Below are 21429 nucleotides of genomic sequence, written 5' to 3'. Positions count from 1 at the left end.
GGTTTTCAGATTGTTTGGTAAGGTGAGATAAATAACAATGTGAAATTGAATGTAAGCTTCAATTTAATGTACGAAAACCGATAAAATAGACATTTCGGGTGTCCCCTTTATCAACAAAACAGGATGAATGAAACGCTACAGACGAATGAGATAATGTGGTAGTGGCGTTGTTAAGATGAATAATCAAAAACAATATCCGTCTTTTTATCTATCTATCTATCTATCTATCTATCTATATATCTATCTATCAATCAATCAATCTATCTATCTATCTATCTATCTATCTATCTATCTATCTATCTATCTATCTATATATCTATCTATCTATCTCTCTCTCTCTCTCTGCCAATCTACATACCTATCTATCTGTCTATTCACACACACACACACACACACACACACATATCTATCTATCTATCTATCTATCTATTTACCTATCTGCTAGACATTTCTATCTATCTATATATTTATTTATCTATCTATCTGTCCATATCTATAATTCATCAAAGATGATCATCTACATTATCTTCACAATCATCATCGTCATCACCATCATTCACAACTTCAAACGAATTATGACATATATAGGAACGTTTTCCAGTATGTGGATGTTGAAATCAGTCTGCACACGACCCGAGTATCAATGTGTAATCATTGTAATCCAATCACAGCCTCTCTCTCTCTCTCTCTCTCTCTCTCTCTCTCTCTCTCTCTCTCTCTCTTTCTTTCTTTCTTTATTTCTTTCTTTCTTTCTTTCTTGATCTCTTGGTCTTTAGTAGCTGGTTTACCTTGGCATAACAAAGTTTTGAGATGGTGGATTACATGTCACCATTTACCGCCCTTATTATTTACTCATCACCAAGGATTAATCCTTATAGAACTTTTATGTAAGCTTGTTTCACACGGAACAAAGTACAAAACGTAACGAATAACCTTCATCCTTGAAACTTTTACCCTTGATATTTTAAGCCAAAGTTACAGAGGGCGTTGTCTGGCTTTCTTTTATATTATTTCCTTCTTACAAAATGCTATTATGCTCTGACAAAATACATTATTCTCATTTTTTTTGGCTAGAAATTATTTCATTTTCTTTAAATATGATCGACTAAATGCGATTTCTCCCTTAAAAACGACGTGCACATATTTACAGGTCTGATAACAGAGGACAATTTTGAGCTTCATTATGTTGGTTCTATGATCAAAAATGAAAAGAAAGTGTTTTGTGAGAGTGTGGCTAATTTTCTATCGTACTCCCCCATTTTTTCCATCACTCACCTTACGAAATACATATTATCTGCTAACAATATACACCCCTATTTCATCATAAATGTAACCTTCTACCGTTAGGCGTGGAAAAAGGCCCAAACCAGTCACATCTGGAAAATGGAAAGTTACTCACTAAGCCAACAATAAATATGCCGTACTCTGACAAAAATACGTTTTTACAATTTTGGCCAGAAAACTTGTCCTTCAGATATCGATCAATTAAAATGACGCTCGTCTTGTAAATAACTCTCAAAAATTGAGACTTCATGGAATCTTCAGGTTTGAGAGTTTTTGACAAGTCGAAGGTCATTTTAATCGATGGATAAAATTAATTTGGAGGACAAGGTTTCTGTCCAAAATTTTAAATACATGTTTGTTTAGAGGACTGCAGAAATCTATTATTGTGGATAACCAAATAACTATTAATAACTGGGAAAAATTTCCTCCATCTTTTGCATCTCTCGTATCACTGTCCTTCCCTCCTCCACCTCTTTCTCTTCTCCTCCCTTCTCCCTCTTACTCTTTCTTATTCTTATAATATCACCATGCCAACTGTTTATTGTTATTGCTATTACGTATTAATAAAACACAGTAAGATAGTATATTTACCGTCCCCTCCCCCTTGAAAAAACTCAAACATTTTCCCCCCTCCACCCCCCCCTTCTCTCTCTCTCATTACATCCTTTCCTATTTCTCCTCCTCCTCCTCTTCTCTTCTTCTCTTTCTTTCCTCTTTTGCACGCTCTCTCTTCTTGCCCCCCCCCCCCCCACCCCTTCCCCGTCCTCCTTCTTTCTCTTTGTTTCTCCTTTCTCTCTCTTCCCCCTCCCTCTCCTCTCTCTCACTTGCACGGCCTTCTGTAAAACGCCCCAACACCCCCCCCCCCTTCTCTCTCTCTCTCTCTCTCTCTCTCTCTCTCTCTCTCTCTCTCCTCTCTCGCATATCGCACCCCCCCTCTTTATCTCTAGCATTTCTTATTATCCTTGCACACTCGTCTCTCATTTTCCTTCTCCTCCTCCTCCTTGGCTCTCTCTCTCTCTCTCTCTCTCTCTCTCTCTCTCTCTCTCTTTCTCCTCCTCTTCCTCTCCCCCTCTCCCCCTCTCCCTCCCTTACCCTGTCACGTGTGAGTGATACAATAATACCTACGTGCACAGTCTATTATTGAAACGCCCCAAATACTTCGAGCGGTTACCTATCTATGTCGACATCCAGCCAGTCAGCATTGGGCCTCCACCGTAGATTTATACACAAGAGGTTGAAAGGCGGGCGTTTTTTTTTTTTTGTACACAACTGAACATCATAAATTCCTCTTTTAAGTCAAGATAGTTGAGATGCTAAAGTTGTGTCTGTGCGATACATTTCTTTTTCCCTTCTTCTTCTTATAAGAAAAATGGCCGCTCTTACGTCGACGAATAATATACCAAAGGTAGCGTTCAAATGACAAAATAATGTTTAATGAACATCTTGTATTCTAAATCTATGAGCTCTATCAAATCCAACGAGATCGGTCCTACGATCGTCTCAAACCCAATCGTCTCTGCTCAGGGAAGGTGTGGAGCGAATCGAGTGGATAGTGTGTGGTTTTCAATATTATTTAAAAGCAAAAAAAAACTTGGATTTTTAACTTTATCTTCAACAATTGTAGAAAAAAAAAAACAACAAAAAAACATTGTGATAAGCTTTTGAAGTTTGTTTCGTTAGTGTTGATGTCTGCAAGGTGAGCGTTCTCTCTTTGATATATAACAATAATGATGATGGTGATGGTGGTGGTGATGATGATGAGGATGATGATGATGATGATGATGATGATGATGATGATGATGGTGATGATGATGATCATGATGATGATAATGATGATGATGATGGTTGTGGTGGTGGTGGTGTATTTATAATTATTATTATTATCATCATCATCATCATCATCATCATCGTCGTCGTCGTCATTATTATATATTATTATTATTATTATTATTATTATTATATTATTATTATTATTATTATTATTATTATTATTATTATTATTTTATTATTATTATTATTATTATATTATTATTATTATTATTATTATTATTATTATTATTATTATTATTATTATTATTATTATTATTATTATTATTATTATTATTATTATATTTATTATTATTATTATTATTATTATTATTATTATTATATTATTATTATTATTATTATTATTATTATTATATTATTATCATTATTACTATTATTATTATTATTGTTATCATTATTATGATGATAATGATGATGATGATTATTATTATTATTATTATATTATTATTATTATTATTATTATTATTATTATTATTATTATTATTATTATTATTATATTATTATTATTATTATTATTATATTATTATTATTATTATTATTATCATTATATATTATTATTATCATTCTTCCTCTTCTTCTTCTTTTTCTTCTTCTTCTTCTTCTTCTTCTTCTTCTTCTTCTTCTTCTTCTTCTTCTTCTTTTTTATATTATTATTATATTATTATTATTATTATTATTATTATTATTATAATCATTATTATTAGTAGTATCATCATCATCATCATCATCAATCATCATCATCATTATCGCCATTGTTACACATACGTAAAGGCTAATGATCCAATATAGTGGCTTTATTTAACTTTTTTTTTTTAATGCAACTCACATATTCGATACAATTTCAAATAAAAATACTGTCCAGAAAAAATAATTATGCAGTCAAGGGTGGTGAGTACCAACGTTAAAATGTGCAGCTCATAGTGAAGTCGAATAGAACACCGTTTTCATGATAAACATTCTATTTTATCCCCTATTGAAACCATTCCCACAATTCGTTCTGATCAACTCCTCCTACTGATTTTGACATCCCACATAAATATTCAAAACCAAACGCTCTTGAGAACTTCTGCCTTGGCATTATGTTATTGCGCCGCGGAGTATTGCGCTCCAGTGTGGGGGTAAAAGCAAGAACGTTGAGGAGGTAGATGTGAAACGTCACAAGTCGATGCACACAGTGTCAGGAACGCTGGCAACAACGCCTAGAGAACAGGTCCCGATAATGGCAGCAATCCAACCCCCCGATGTCTGGAGGGATACGATTACAAAGAGCTGGCTTAATAAGATCAAAGAGAGAGGGAATGGGGATACCGCTCTCAAGCGCATAATGGACGGTGCCCCAGTTTCGAGCCGAAATAAATCCTGGCAAGCTTGTACGCAAATTCCCTGACTGCGACATGGATCGGTTTGGACGAATTCAATCCCTCGCGGGGGCGGGGGACATACACTCCTCAAAAATAGGTGAGAAGTTGCCAGGCTTCTCCACCAGTAAGAGTAGACACTGGGTGGTAGCGAATCGGCTTCGGTCGAGAACCTGCCTAACGGCAAAATCGCAACATCAGTACTTTCCACCTGTCCAACATGTACCCGATGTGGGAACGAACCCGAAACTGCAGAGCATCTAGTTGAACGGTGTGTTGTGACGGAGCTTCCGGGCGGGTTTGCGACGGTGCACTAATGCGGTGAAGAATGTGCGGGATTGGGTCTATCGTCATAACATAGTAGTGTGAGCACCATTAGAAGTAGCTGCTGCATCGTAGGTAGGTCTTTGGTTCCCGTCTAGTTCAGCACGGCGTAAAGTTGACTCCTTGGAAACGGCTCTTTACTCACATCCTTTCATCTTACTCAGATGTAAAATGAGTACCTGACCGGAAACAGCATTGTCTTTGTGTCATGTCTCATCCTATATTATGTTAAGTGTTGCTGTTGTTTTGGAAGCCCTTTGTATAGCGCATCGAGCACGTTTTGTGAATATTGCTCTAAACAGAAGCTCATATCAGAGAATTTATTGTTTACGCAACCCCTCTGACATACTTTGATATTTATTGTGCCAAGCTGTTCATTATTTGAATGCACCACTGCTGGCCATGTAAAAATGAGGCCCATGTCCGTGGGATTGGAGGCCGTTCGATGTTTATTTTCCCCGCCTTGGAATGTTTGGAAGAAACAATGGCTGTCTTTAATCTTGTTAAACAATGTTTTAAAGGTTAAAGAGAAATAGAGAAAACGTGCCAAGTTAATGATATGTCGAACTTGTGGTTGACTGTCTCAGTTTAATGAAGAAATCGAGACGCTTTTTTGGTGAAGAATTCATTAGCTAACGTGCTGCGTTAAAACTTTTCTATAAACATTTCGTTTGCCTGTCCTTTTATGATTTTTTCCCCTTTTTTTTGTTTGTGTTTGTTTGTCTATTGGTTTGTTGTTTTTTGTTTATCTTCTTTTTTATTATTTCCTTGGGTGTTTTTAAAAAAATACTACCGTTCTCCTAATAACACGGACTTATGTTTTGAAACGTTCTCTTCTCTGAGTGTCTTTCTTGGTAAGGGTCAAAGGTAGTCTGAGACCTTAAGTACCTTACCTTGACGTATTTCTATATGTCTTACATTTTTTAATCTAAGATGTCTGTGGCTTTCAAGTCTGACTGATCTGTGTGTCATGTACCATCATTTCTGAGTTGCTAATGTGATCTAGAATAGTACTGCCGTACTCTAAAATGCGTTTTTAGAATGGAAATTGCCGTTTAATTCTAGTTTGAATGTAAAGAGCATCCACCGCCCGCTGCCTAATTTAAAAAATCAAAATTTTAAAGGAATCATACATAAAGAAAAACGACTTGCATCTAAAATAATATATATATAAAATAAGAAAACATGAACATTTATATAACGCATTCAACAATTAAACATGGCCAATGCGCTTCACAATGTTCCATTCTATAAAAGACAAATATGAATAAGTGCGAGTTTTATTTTGGTTTCAACCTCCCCCCTCCGCCCATCTATTCTCGTTGCCCTGAATAACATTCCATGTGTTTGGTATAAATTTCCAGATACTTGCACATCGTTTAACCCGATATTATTCCAGTTTGATGTTGAAGGTTACACAATATTATGTGTTATTCAATTCCATCATCGACGTTTTGTATTCCTTCCAGAAAGCCTTAGTTACGTTCATTGACTAATATATTGCTGATTTTTTCCCCAATACTAAGAGATTAATTTTTAAAAATTTTAATATGAAAAGAAGACTTTGATTGAAGGCCTCTCAATAACCTTGATTGATGTTAACACAGATGTTACAGGACAACCAACCTCTGTGTATTGGGTTAATATGGCGGACGTGGCGACAGATGCACTATCGTTGTTTCTATTACTACTCCTGCTCCTGCTGCTGCTGCTGCTACTACTACTACTACTACTTCTTCTACCACTACTACTACTACTACTACTACTACTACTACTACTACTACTACTACTACTACTACTACTACTACTACTACTACTACTACTACTACTACTACTACTACTACTACTACTACTACTATTGCTACTGCTACTACTACTACTACTACTACTACTACTACTACTACTACTACTACTACTACTACTACTACTACTACTACTACAAAGACGACGACGACGACGACGAATACAACAGCTTTTGCCCCTTTAATAAATATGCACATATTATAATGAAACAATAGAATGTCCCCATAAGAAAATTCAAGTCACAAAGACAGGACAGTCAGGACTGGTAAAATCATCTTGATCAATATTTCGCCTTTTCCAATCTCTTTCAACATAACCTTTAAGTTCCAATTGGTGGTTCCGTTGTTACCTCTTGTTGCTATGCCTGGCATGGAAAGCGACTGACATTGATATTTCTCTGCCGTCCACCAGGTTTTTAAAAATAATGTATGTATGTATGTTTTTATTGTTTACGTTGTTGGCTGAGGAAGGTGAGCCGAAAACGTTCCGTGTTTGGTAAATTGCCCTTTTTTTTTTTGGAAGCTGTTATATTCAATTTTTGTTTATTACTTTATATTACAAAAACTGATCACTCTTTATGATGTAGATAATTTTGAGCACATTTCGCAATGTGACCAAATTCTCCAGCTCATGTAAACGTACAATAGGTCGAACTAATTTGACGTCATTCAGCTCTTTTTTATTGTTTTAGGCCATCCATTTTTGTTGTTGAATAGCTCTAACTAAATTCTATCAATCAAGACTAAAACGTTCAAGGTTGCAAATAGATTTGTGTGTTGGTACGTTATATCCGGCTGGAGAATGTTGTATGTTTCTTTGGTTAAGTGTACAGCATCAATAACGTTGTTTTAAAGAACACAGTAGTATGCAATGTTAACTAAATAGCACATACTGTGTTCTTAAAAAAAAAAACGGCTCAGAATACACTGGCAACCGCTCACTGTTTACAAATTTTGGAGCCCACGCTGGCCACGTGGCGTTATTACAAGAGCTAACGCGAAAATGTTTAGACCAAACTCAATAGGAATTACAGCCTGAAAAGATAACATTCCACGATCATAGCCTAACTTACAGGTGAGAACGGTATGCTTGGCGGATACGTCCAATTATTCTCTCAATTACCTGATCTGAAGAGTTTTCCTTACGCATTTTAAAGTGATTAATAAATCATTCTCAAAGTTAAATAGCTTTACATTAATTGAAAAAAAAACGTGTACTTATACACATGTCTGATGACTCGGATTGTTTCAAGAACAAAAAAAAACAAAAACACGGAATAGTTTGAATTACAATACAAAAATTGCAGGAACTACAAATGCTTTAAACAATGCCATAGATAGGGAACTGCACTCTTTAAAATATGATTTTGATTGCTAAAGACATTTTGTTAAGATGGTTAATATGTCTGTGTCATCATGATCGATGAAATGTTTTCTTTCTGTTTTATTTTCTTTTTCTTAATAATTTAGATTTTTCTCCATTTCTAATCATATAATTTCATGCATCTTTTTCTCATTCAACATTATGCTTCCGACTCATGTTTGTTAACATGTCGATTTGATGTATCTTTACAGGGTGTTTAAAGTCCAATTGGTCTATTTAATCGTTAATTGTTATGTTAATTGGTGTAATGGAAGTGGTCTCAAAACAAGGCAAATATAGTCCAATACAACAATGAAATAAATAACATTATTCCACCTCTCTCCCGAAATAGTAACGCGTAATGATATCAAGTTTACAATAATAATTTCTAGCTTTGCCTGGCATTGTTTTATATAAACTTTTTCAAATCTTTATCTTACACCAGTGCCTGCTCCCTACTTTGTGACTTTGTGGCAAAGAAGTTACTTTCCAGTCGCCCAGGCCAACCCGACCTATTACCGCTTTGAAAGGGTGAGAGATAAATAATCTCTCCAAAATGCATAAATGCGTTTTATCAGTGTAGGACAGAGGTAGATAGATGTGAGATATTCGTGTAAGATGTAATTATTCTAGTCTATCGCATTCATCGCCATGAACAATTTAATTACTGACCACACTCAACCTAGCTTAACTTATCGCAATGTACTTAGGCGTGACTAAACATAGACCCAGCTAACATGACCAGAGTTAGTTATGGATATCGTACTGGGCATGACCGTGACTGTAAACATCGCCTCGCCCATTCAAATCGTTCCCAGAGAGAGACCCAACGACCCAAGTCCCCGCAGATCAGTCTAGCAAACTCTGAAAAATGTCTCGGTTGCTTCATGAGTTTAAAATTGATATAATAAAATTGTGAAATATTATTTAGGGCATTTCCAAGGATTTACGATGTTCAATTCGCTTTACATTGTTTCATTTTCCCCCAACTACATTCAATCCTTTACATCTCCATACCCCCCCCCCAAGTAAGCCATACTACTACTACTACTACTACTACTACACTACTACTACTATACTATAATACTATACTAATACTACTACTATAATAATAATAATAATAATAATAATAATAATAATAATAATAATATATAAATATAATAATAATAATAATAATAATAATAATAATAATAATAATATAATAATAATAATAATAATAATAATAATAATAATAATAATAATAATAATAATAATAATAATAATAATAATAATAATAATAATAATAATAATAATAATAATAATAATAATAATAATAATATAATAATAAAATAATAATAAATAAAATAATATAATAATAATAATAATAATAAAATAAATAATAATACTTATTGTCCATAAATATGGCAATTTGTCATTTAGTTACACTTGTTATATCGGTATATGATAACTATAACATTGAACAGATTTTTCACTCCTACTTATTCTCTCTCTCTCTCTCTATCTCTCTCTCTCTCTCTCTCTCTCTCTCTCCATATCCCTCTCTCTCTCTCACACACACACACACACACTCACACACACACTCACACTCTCTCTCTCTCTCTCTCTCTCTCTCTCTCTCTCTCTCTCTCTCTCTCTCACACACACACAGTTTTTTGTTATTGGCTGAAGAAAGGATTTGCAGATCTGCCTACTTTAAGAAAAAATTCGTAGAATTACGAAATTTTGGCTTCGAGTTCAGAACTTCATGAACTTAATGACACTGAAAGTTGATGTCAGACTATATAATCTTAAGTGTTTTGCTATTAAATCAATGTGAGGGTAAATTGTTGATTTTTAAAGTTAAATGTAGCAACTTCAATTTCTATTCCCTAAAAATTACGAATTTTTAGATTTTCAGGTAGGCAAATTGAGCCGAAACGTTACGTGTTTGGTATTTTTTCTTGTTTTTTTTTCTTTTTCGAAACCGGGTTTCATTACTAGGCATATAGATAGTATGCGCTTGGCTAAGAAGCTCATAACATTGCCATCCGGAAGTATAACGGACCAACACACAAAACTCTGTGTATCCATGAACGTTTATAGGCGGGTTAATACAGTTCAGTGAGCATTACTCATAAACGCGGATGGCAAAAAACAATAACAAAGACCTGAGTGACGTCATCTTAGAACTATCTATAATGTGAATGACTACATCTTAACTTAATCCCTGAATAACAACAGCAACAAACAACAACAATGACTGAGTGAGTGAGTGACGAGACGTGCGGTTGGGGGTGTGGTTGGGATTTTAGTGGCTGATTTTCGATAATCGATCATCGGCTTGAAATATTAGTGACACCAGCCCACGTTTTAATCGTTTCGTGTTCACTCGGCGTTTATAATCGAACACACATTCGTACTTCGTCGTAAATTATAATAGTAATGATATTAATATCACGATTACTAAAAGTTTTGAATCCGTTGGGTGAAAGCGTTTGTTGTCCAGTGCAGTTCCTTGATCATTGACGGAGTGATAAATACACGGATTCACTCACATTATGGGACAACAGGTATCCAACTGGGTTGGCATCGAGTTTTCTAAGTATTTTGTTGTGTGATTTGTGAGTTTTATTCACTCGGAGATATAATAAAACCCTTTATAATCGGACGGAGACAACGATATAATTATAGAGACCGGAAACTTCTGGAATGGCAATAGGGTTTTTTTTTAATAGCAGGCGATGCGTATCCGTCAACAGGGTTGTCTCTGTCGGAATAAAAATGTAATATTATCGCCTAACAGGCGTCATGTCTTGTTCTACATGTTACGTGTCAGGGACAACTTGTAAATCGCTTTGAGCACTTTAGTGGATATTGCGCTATATAAAAGCTCAAGTACATGTTTCTATGTATATATATATTTAGGTCGTGTCAAGTCAGTACGAATCTTCTCACTCATAATGTTTATATGTAATGCAATTGAAATTTGCAAGGGGTTTTCGTAGCTTTCTATATTCATTAAATTCTCTCAGACTTTCAACTTTTGGTGCATCTGTACGATTGATATAGCGGGAATAAATGGTGTGTATTATATTTAAACACATACCATCAAAACACAAACGCCTTGTTTACCGACTTGACATTGAACATCCACATACGGAAGGAGCTCCTCAGTTTCATGTCTCTATATCTTCATTTTAGTCTCCGGCTTTATTCTATTGTACACTGAATATTAAAATAAGAACAGACCAACTCAATTCGTATATATAGATAGTTCGAAGATGACGTCATTCAGGTCTTTGTTATTGTTTTTTGCCATCCGCGTTTATGAGTAATTCTCACTGAACTGTATTAACCCGACTATAAACGTTTATGGATACACACTATCTATAGATAGAATGCGCTTGGCCAAGGAGTTCACAACATTGCCATCCGGGAGTATAACGGACCAACACACAAACTCTGTGTAACCATGAACGTTTATAGTCTGGTTAATACAGTTTAGTGAGAACAACTCACAAACGCGGATGGCAAAAACAATAACAACGGCCTGAGTGACGTCATCTGCATACTATCTATAGTCAAGTTAATACAGTTTAGTCAGAAGTCCTCATAAACGCGGATGGAAAAAAACAATAACAAAGTGTTACGTCAACTTCGAACTGTCTATAGCTTTAATCAGAAAATGCTTCTTTCAAATATAGATCGATTAAAATGGTCCTATCTAGTCATAATCTCCCACATTTGGGATTTCACTGAAGACTTCATTGAAGTCTGAGAGTTTGTTTTTTGTTTGTTTGATATTTTTGTTTGTTTGTTTTTGTTTTGTTTTGTTTTTTTTTTGTTGTTTTTTTTGTTTGAGGGTAATCTTAATCGATCGATATTTGGACACGTTTTCTGACCAAAATATTAATACGTATTTTTATTTTAGACTGATACCCTAGAAAGAACGAAATTGACGTCACTCAGCTCTTTGGTATTGCTTTTAGCCAGCCATTTTAATGATGATTATTATTATTATTCACGAACTGCTATCAATCAGACGATAAACGTTCGAGGTTACACATGGTTTTGTGTGTGTCGGTACGCTTTTTTTATCCGGCTGGCGGATATTGTGAGCACGTTACCCAAACACAACACATCAATGCTGCCATTGTTTTGTTTTTTTTTAAAACACAGTATATGCAATGTTAACCAAATAGCACGTACTGTGTTCTTTAATAAAACGGCAGAATGTGTGTCCGAGGTTTGAGGGTGTGTCACAAATCCAGCGTTCTGATTTGTAAAAAAAAATGATAATATTATACTTACTGGTTAAATGTAACAACGATTGTAAGTACTTATATTATTTATAACAGTGAATCACGGATAAATGAGTTTAATCTTATTTCCATCTATTTCACTTTTTTGATTACTCACAGTTGAAAATAGGCTACACACAACACAGCGAGGTGTGTGAGCACAGACGACGCATTAAATAAACTCACCTCCATAATATTATATTTATTGTGTATGGTAACAGTAAGTAGACAATATACTGCTACTAACAACGTATCTAATTAAATACAGCAGTTTGTTCTGTGTAGAAGTGTTTATAAAAATTAATTCTACACACTTAACCAGGGTTGCCAGATTATTTTTCAACAAAATGCCAGGGAAGACTCAAAAAATGCCAAAACACTCAAAAAAATGCCAAAGTCTGTTGACTCCCACCCCCACTAAGAAAACTACTCACTTTTGATAGACAATTTATTATCATATCCTGGTGGCTTGCGTGTTTTCTTTTCTTTTTCTTTTTTTTTTTGAATCATACTAAATTTCCTGTTGGGTAATTATTTACCTACTGACTACTAAGTGGAGTGCTAAACCATTACACCACGGTTGGATTTTAAGAATGAAAAAGAAATGTGAAGATGTTTGTTTTTACGCGTTTAGAAATAATTAAGAAAAGGTGTCATTTGAAGTATAATATACAAGAAAAAAAAATGCCAAATGAAAATGCCAAATGCCAAATGATTTTTCGAATGCCAAACGGTTTAAAAAATGCCAGATTTTTGGAATCTGGCATTTAAAATGCCAAACTGGCAACCCTGCATTTAACCAGCAATTGATTTGTGTGCACACTCTATGGTATCATAATGTGCATAGATAGTTTTGCTGCGAGTAAACTGGCATACAAGGTGATTTTACATTCCTTGTTGGATACACGTGTGTTATTTTAGAGATACATTACGATTGTGACTGATTTGGTTGAAAGGAATTCTATATACGAGTTATGTTTATACAGGATTCCGTGAGCAACAAATGTCCCCCACCACCACTATCACCAACTGCTCCCCTCCTCCTTCTCCTCTTCCTCGCCGTCCTCTTCCTCCAACAACAACAATAACAACACCAACAATAACAACAGCAATATCCCCAAATCCACCAGCATCAGCGACAACAACAACAATAACAACAAAAACAACCACAATAACATCAACAACAGCAGCAGAAACCACAAAAACAACAACAACAACAACAATAGTAACATCGCTAAATCCAACAACTTGTCTTAAATGTCTTTAACAATGGACTACTCTCTTATTTCGGTCATACACTTTATTTTTATTCCAACTTGTCTGAAGAATTAAACCTGAGAACATTTATAGAACAGAAAACAATCCTTCTTTGAAAAGAAATGAGAATGGGGAGGGGGTGTGCCTTAGTTGGAGATAGGCGGCAGCGTGGCTCAGCGGTACGGTCTTTCCGTCGTACCCGAAAGTACCGAGTTCGATCACCCGCCGCTGCGCTTTGCGGCCTTAAGCAAGTCACCTCGCCCTAGCTAAATTTGCGGCACTGCTCTGCGGCTAACGCCTGGGATATTCCAGTCTTTCCTTGGAATATACCCTTGAGACAAAATTGCCTTATGGGATGAATAAATGGAATTTTAATATGTATTTTTTTATTTATTTACCTTTTACTTGTCACAAATATGTGCTTCCATAATCAGATAATACGGTTACCTATTCATAATAATTCTATTATTGTATCCGTCGCGATCAACGTGACCCTAATAGTGATGTAACACTGTTGTTTGAGACTAGGTGGACATATTTGCATGTCTGGTAACCGAATGCAGTAATCATGGGCTTGATCTAAAATTGTTGTAATGGGCCTAATTGTTTTGGGCTCATTGTTAATTATGAAAATACTCTCAAACCAACGCAAAATATTGTCCATAAAAACAACAACGTTAAATCAAGCCCATATTATTTGCGTTTGGACGTCGGACCTGCAAATGTGCGAATGTCCGTCACAGCTACGGCCCATGCCGTCAAAAAATGTTTATTTTGATTTATTTATTAATTTATTTATCAATTTGTTTTACTTATTGCATGCTTTATTAATTGATTGCTTTATTTATTTATTTATTTATTTATTTATTTATTTATTTATTTATTTATGTATTTAGCTTATTCATCTATTTATATATTTTCAAATTGAAAAAAAAATCAGCGTTTATATATTTCTCAAGGCGTTCAAATAATTTTAGGATAAATGATCTAAGTCGACGTGTACACCTATATGCAGGTCTGATATCCGAACCCACTTATGGATCTTATTTAACTTTGTTGTAATGAACAATATTTTGCGTCATTTCTTAAGATTTTCATTACAAAAATGAGCCCCTAAGGACTTGGGTTATCTTGACTTGCCTGATCTGTCCATATGAAAACATTCCAAATTTCAATGCGTGTGCTGTGTTGAGTGTTGATATAAGTTTTCAATTTTATGTTTATGTCTTTTTAAATATCATATTTTAATGCTTCATAGCCCTATCGATATTGTTATACGTTCACATCTGTAGTATATCATCTGTCCTGTGCGTTTGTGTGTGTGTGTGTGTGCGCGCGCGTGTGTGTGTGTGTCGTGTGTGTTAAGTCAAAGGCACGTAGGCTTGGAGCGTGTGAACACACACTATAAAATTACCTGCGCATTTTATTATTACCTGTGAGGCAACACCTTGCCTCATCGTCTGAACTTTCTCTTTATTTTATTTGTCATACTTTCTGCAACAGGTAATACTCATGAGCAATCACACACAAACATATGGACACACACTCACACGTAAACACAGAGGCACATGTAAACATGTTCTCACGCACAACTCCACCTCTCTCTCTCTCTCTCTCTCTCTCTCTCTCTCTCTCTCTCTCTCTCTCTCTCGTTCTTTATTTTCTTTCTCCCCCCCCCCTCCTCTCTCTCTCTCTCTCTCTCTCTCTCTCTCTCTCTGCCTGTCTCTCTTTCTTACACACATACACGCAGACAACGCACACACACACGTGCGCACACACATGCACACACATACACACACACACACAGAGAGAGAGAGAGAGAGAGAGAGAGAGAGAGAGAGAGAGAGAGAGAGTGGCCATTCAAGTCGATCCATCATCTCACATTGAACAGAGAACAGACCCATTCTGTCATATATTGACAAAACATTTTCTATTCAATTTACCCATAAATTTTCTACTTCAAATTCTATCACGGAATAGAGAGGACCATCGACTTGTGAACGATTCTTAATTTCCTTTTGAAGTCTCAAGTTTTAGAATTTGTTAACAAGTTGAGGACACTCATAATTCATGGATATTTTAAGTTGAAAAAAAAAAGTAAATGTTAGCTCAGATGAAATTAAATCGTTTTGTTATTTTAATGTCCTCTCAAACAACGTAACGGAACAGTTCGTGTTTCGAAAGGTTGGCTAGCAAAAACAGGTCGGCTATTTTAACCCTATAATGTTGAGGTCGCACTATTGCATCTCTTACAAAACTATTTCTCCCCTTAATTTTTTAAAAATCAAGTATTCAACGAATGAAATTGACGTCACTCAGCCTCATTATGTGCGGCTATGTGATCTAGTGGTATCACTCGCTTTCGGATAGGAAGGTCCTGGGTTCGTGCCTCGCTCGGCGCATAGTTCAGTCCTTGGAAAAAGCTCTTTACAGACATTGTCTCACCGTACTCAGGTGTAAAATGAATATCTGGCCGTTAACAGCGTTGTAGTCTGTCAGAAAAAAATTGCAATATTGTCTACATGTTACGTGTTGCTGTGGATCAGGCGCAGGGACCCCTTGTAAAGCGCGTTGAGCACGTTTGGTGGATATCGCGCTATATAAAAAGCTCAATTAAAAAAATTATATCATTGTGAGAGAACGCGAGTAAAGACCCCTTCCGAATGACTTTACTAATCCGCCGCTCAGAGCGTAGTTCGAATTCTGGACCTGTCGGTCCGGAACAGAGTGCCATACAACAAGACCGCATAGCAAGACCTCATAATATAGCAGCGAGACCACATTTATACTCGTACCGAGGTGATCTAAGTACCCAGTATACGTCGACTCGTTTACTGAGGGCTAACCCACACCGGAGACTGACTCATACGACCCGGCCCCAAGCACGTCGGGTGCTTGGTATGGGTAGGTCTAGCGGCTCTTCTCGTTACTCTTAGTATTTTGTCCGTGCCCGACGTCTTTATCCGGAAGATGGCAGAGGACGACAGTGCCGGGTCGTCGGAATCAGTCTCCGATGTGGGTTAGCCCTAAGGGATATGATCTCCCTCTTGTATCCGAGACTCTCGACACGTCTCGAAATCAGGAATGTTTGGCATGGCGAGGGTCATTTTAATCCGTTGACAATAATATATTATAAAGTATGCGTTTTCTCACCAAAGTAATTAACCAGTAGATTTTTGACCAATCAAAACACGGAATTTGTGACAAACCTTTACATATGCTCGGACAAACATGGTTGTTTATATACAATGACGTGAATGAAATCGACCTCTGATCATTGTTATTGTTTTTATACCGCCAAATGGGTGAATAGTTATCACACGATTTTCTCGATCAGATTTTAACGTTTAAGTTTAAACATAATTTTCTGTGATGGTTCTATTGATTAAGTGGTAGACAGTGGTTATTTTACTTGGACACAGACCATCGATAGTAAAACCTGTGTAGTTTGCCATGTTTACCAATCACTGCCATTGTTTACATTATGACGACTGTCCGAGAGGCATGGTTATCTAAGTGTCTATCGAAACGTGTTTCATCAGTGCATGGACGTACTGACTTGTTCATCAATTATTATCATAATATGTAGCAGCGAATGAAATTATGAGTTGCTTGATTGATTTTGATACCCTCTGATCTTGCCTCTTAGCTAAAATTTATTGTATGGTAGGGTTAAAGCAAGACCGTAGCCGGCTTACAGTGGTTTAATAGTCAGGATTGATGATTCTCCTTCCAACTTCCATCCCTCTCACTTTTCGTTCGTTCACCTGAGGCGCTATCGGTTCATTTCAATAATAATAACACATCATATTGATGAACTTAGCTCGGTAAAACTTTGTTTTGTTGGACAAATTACGATTGGAAAGAAAAAACAAATTCAATTTCCGTGTTTTTATATTTGTTTGCACTGGAGGAGAAATAGAAATTATGGTTTGTGTATTGTGGACTCCATGGAAAACAAACGAATGAGCGTTACAGTGAGTGAATTAGTTTATATCATGTGTTTGTTTACATTGAAGTATATCACGTGATATGGAGTGAACTGATTGATAAACGATAATGCGTGATTCACCGCCTCTAATCCGTATTATGTGGAGATGAACACGATTTCGAAATCGAATCTAAGTTAAAATGGTCACCATTTCAAAAGCTCAGACTATAATATTAGATTAAGAAACTACATCCACTCTTCTCAGCGGGACAAATTACTTCCAATAAATGATCATAATTTAGAGACCTAGAATTCAATTTTTCGTATCTGTTTAATCTTGAATTGACACGAAATCGAAACGATGGGTCACATTTAATAATTTTGATTAAAGTGCCTTGTGAATAGCAGCAGGTATCGTTCTGGCATCGCTGTGAATCAATATGTCGATATTTGTTTTTACAAGTATTAATTGATATAACATCGGTGTGAGATTTATTTTCACTAGGGCTTAACTGTTATGTTTCCGTTGAATACAGATTTTTCATCTCAGCAAAAACAACATCAGCAGTGATGAAAGAAATAACAAGAACAACTACAGAACAACAATGAATATTGTAATACACTACTGCTAGTAGTAGTAGTAGTTGTTGTTGTTGTAGTAGTAGTAGTAGTAGTAGTAGTAGTAGTAGTAGTAGAAGTAGTAGTAGTAGTAGTAGTAGTAGTAGTAGTTGTAGTAGTAGTAGTAATAATAATAGTATTGGTAGTAGTAGTTGTAGCAGCAGCAGCAGCAGTAGTAATATTAGTAGTAGTAGTAGTTGCAGCAGCAGCAGCAGTAGTAATATTAGTAGTAGTAGTAGCAGTAGTAGTAGTAGTAGTAGTAGTAGTAGTAGTAGTAGTAGTAGTAGTAGAAGTAGTAGTAGTAGTAGTAGTAGTAGTAGTAGTAGTAGTAGTAGTAGTAGTAGTAGTAGTTGTTGTTGTTGTTGTTGTTGTTGTAGCGTAGTATTTTTGTAGTACTACTGCTTCTGCTACAATAAACAATATCATATCATCACCATCATCATCAATAACATCAACAATAATTACTACAACAGCAACAACACCAACAACAACTACCACTGCTACTAGAACTACTACTACTACTACTACTACTACTACTACTACTACTACTACTACTACTACTACTACTACCACGACTACTACCACTACCACTACTTTTACTACTACTTATACAAACCACCACCGCCACCGCCACCAGTAATCAATTAACCCATTTACGACCCAAACCGACAAAATACGGCAATCGCAAGTCGCAAACACCACACACGACATACACAAAGTCATTGAAAAGGTGTGAAACACCATTAATTTAGCTGCGATTCTAAGTGTCTGGTGAAATCCAACCACACCAATTGTTTGCCTCTTTCTTCTATTGATAAAGATGTCCCTCAGAGAAGAGCAATAAGGTCCGTGGATCCGGAGTTGATCTTTTCCTATAGCTTCAAACGGAGAGAAAATCTTGTTTGCTACGCTTTGGGTAGGGCGTTTGTCAATATCAGAATACTTTCCGCTAGATTTTGCAGATTCAGCTTTCCAATAAAAGAAACTCTTTGACGGCACCCTGAGCCAGTACCATTGCTGCAGTGCTCTCTCTCTCTCTCTCTCTCTCTCTCTCTCTCTCTCTCTCTCTCACTCTCTCTCTATCTATCTATCTATCTATCTATCTGTCCTATCTCTCTCTCTCTCTCTCTCTCTCTCTCTCTCTCTCTCTCTCTCTATCTATCTATCTATCTATCTATCTATCTATCTATCTCTCCCTCTTGGTCTCCGGACCGCTTCCATTGATATCTACTAATAATAGTCAATCTCATTGTGTGTAACTGTTTATATAGTGCGGCATAAAATGTATCTATGTGCCCACTGCCCAAATCTTATTCGGGATGTTTCTTTTATTTATTTTAATGACTTTTTGAAGGGTCTACTAATAGATAAAAATCAATATATTATTTTCATACCTGGCGTTTCTGAATGATGTGTTCCATTGGAAGAAATTAGACTGTTTTAATTAAGGACAAGCTGACAATCTCATATGTATTATTTTCTCTAAACTTTGCAAAACAAAAATAATCAAATAAATAAATAAAAAATGGCCAAGCCAAATTTCGCTTCAGTACACATTATCAGTATTCCATGTCAACTATTTTCATTTTTGTTTTTAAGTGAATGATCTCCGATTAAAAGGGGTCTAATATGATGATAAACATGGCATCCAACTAACTTATTCAAATCTTCTAATAATGAAGGAATGGCCCACTTATTTTGAGGTTTTATATAGCGTAATATCCACTAACGTGCTCAAAGCGCTTTACAAAGGGTCCCTGACCGACAGTTAGCATTTAGAACGAGACTTGACCCCTTACTTACTTACTTACTTACTTAGGCCGCCCCTTGGGGCGCCCAACCTGAGCCACACGTCTTCGCCATTCTGTCCTGTCCTCCATTAGCGTACGCAGCTCCCGGGTGTTGTCCATTCCTGTGTCATCTAGCAGACATTCAATGTAGGTTTTATTCTGCCTGCCTCTGCTTCTGGTTCGCTCAGATGGTTCCCATAGAACAAGACTGCTTGCAAGACTCCTTGTGTCTCCAGCGGTGCCCCGCAAGTCCCAGTCTTCTCTTTTGAATCTTCGAGGTCACTGGGCGAAGGTCACTGTCGAGCTCTTCATTTGTTATGTGCTCTTTCCATCTTACATTGAGGGCCATCCGCAGCATACGGGTGTAGCAGCCGTCCAGTTGCTTCTCAAGGGCTTTAGTAAGAGTCAATGTCGCTGCTCCATATAGAAGCACTGACTCTACCGTTGCCAGGAACAGTCTCTTCTTTATTTCCCTCTGTAGATTTGAACTCCAGATTTTCCTGAGTTTGTGACAGGCACTCCAAGCCAATGCTTTTCTGACAGAAATATCAGAGGAACTGCTTTGGGTCCAACCTTCTAGATACTTGAAGTTGTCAACGTCCTTCAGCCATTCTCCATTCTTTGCCTGTATGCTAATTGGCCTTTCTTGGTTGTAGGTTTGGAATACTGTCTTCTTAGCATTACAGCATAGTCCTACTCGCTCAGTCTCAGTTTCGAGTCTGTTGAGGACTTCTTGTGCCTGGTCCATCTCCTCGTTCACTAGAGCTAGACCCCTGTTAGGTGATATTACATTTGATCCCCGACAGAGACAACGGTTTTAACGGCCGGGTACTCATTTTGCACCTGAGTACGGTGAGAGAATGTGAGTAATGAGCCTTTTCCAAGGACTCAACTAATCGTTGAGCGAGGCTCGAATCCAGGACCTTCCGATCCGAAAGCGGGTGTCATACCACAATACCTTATTATAGCAGCACTTATTGTCCTTCATACTGATTAATTGTAAAATAAAGGAATTGTCTACACATCCCTACTAAAGGATTAAGTTTGGTGATCGATATTATGGGTAAATGTGTGAAATCACCCGACATCGATATTATGTTTATAAGGTAATCCATATTCACACTCTAACACACATACACACGTGTTAGCACACACGTGTCCAAATCAGCATGCATAAGTATTATAGATAGTATGAAGATGACGTCAGTCAGGTCTTTTGTTATTGCTTTTTTGCAATCCGCGTTTATGAGAAATTCTCACTAAACTGCATTAACCAGAATATAAACGTTCAAGGTTACTCATAGTCTTGTGTATTGATCCGTTATACTTCCGGATGGTAATGTTGTGAGCTTCTTAGCCAAGCGCATACTATCTATAGATAGATCAAAGTTGACGTCACTCACCTGTTGACTGTTGTTTTTAGCCAGCCTTTTTTATGAGTAGTTCTCATTAAATTGTATCAATCAGACTATAAACGTTTATCGTCACACATACTTTTGTGTGTTGGTACGCAAGAGATAGTATGAGCTTGGCTAAGAAACTCACAACATTGCCATCCGGAAGTACAACGGAGCAACACAAAACTATTTATAACC

At 36.4% G+C, this 21429-nt stretch overlaps 1 protein-coding gene across 4 annotated transcripts in view; it reads left to right on the top strand.

Moving 5' to 3' along the window:
* Window positions 1-2798: 2798 nt before the first annotated feature.
* LOC144970416 (chloride intracellular channel protein 1-like) overlaps window positions 2799-21429 on the top strand; it is a 28663-nt gene continuing 10032 nt past the window's right edge. Inside the window, exons 1-2 of one of the 4 annotated variants that reach the window (XM_078910036.1) lie at window positions 2799-2980; window positions 8404-8489. The gene's annotated coding sequence lies outside the window, so the exon portion shown is untranslated. Of the gene's footprint in view, window positions 2981-8403; window positions 8490-15386; window positions 15698-17350; window positions 17473-21429 lie in introns of those variants that run through there. The other 3 variants (XM_078910035.1, XM_078910038.1, XM_078910037.1) reach the window with 3 other exon arrangements.

Source organism: Berghia stephanieae, chromosome 4, assembly GCF_034508935.2.
Source record: "Berghia stephanieae isolate SIO BIC M18660-M18661 chromosome 4, UCSD_Bste_1.3, whole genome shotgun sequence".
Classification (NCBI taxonomy): Eukaryota; Metazoa; Mollusca; class Gastropoda; order Nudibranchia; family Aeolidiidae; genus Berghia; species Berghia stephanieae.
This window is presented reverse-complemented; position numbering and strand designations above follow the sequence as displayed.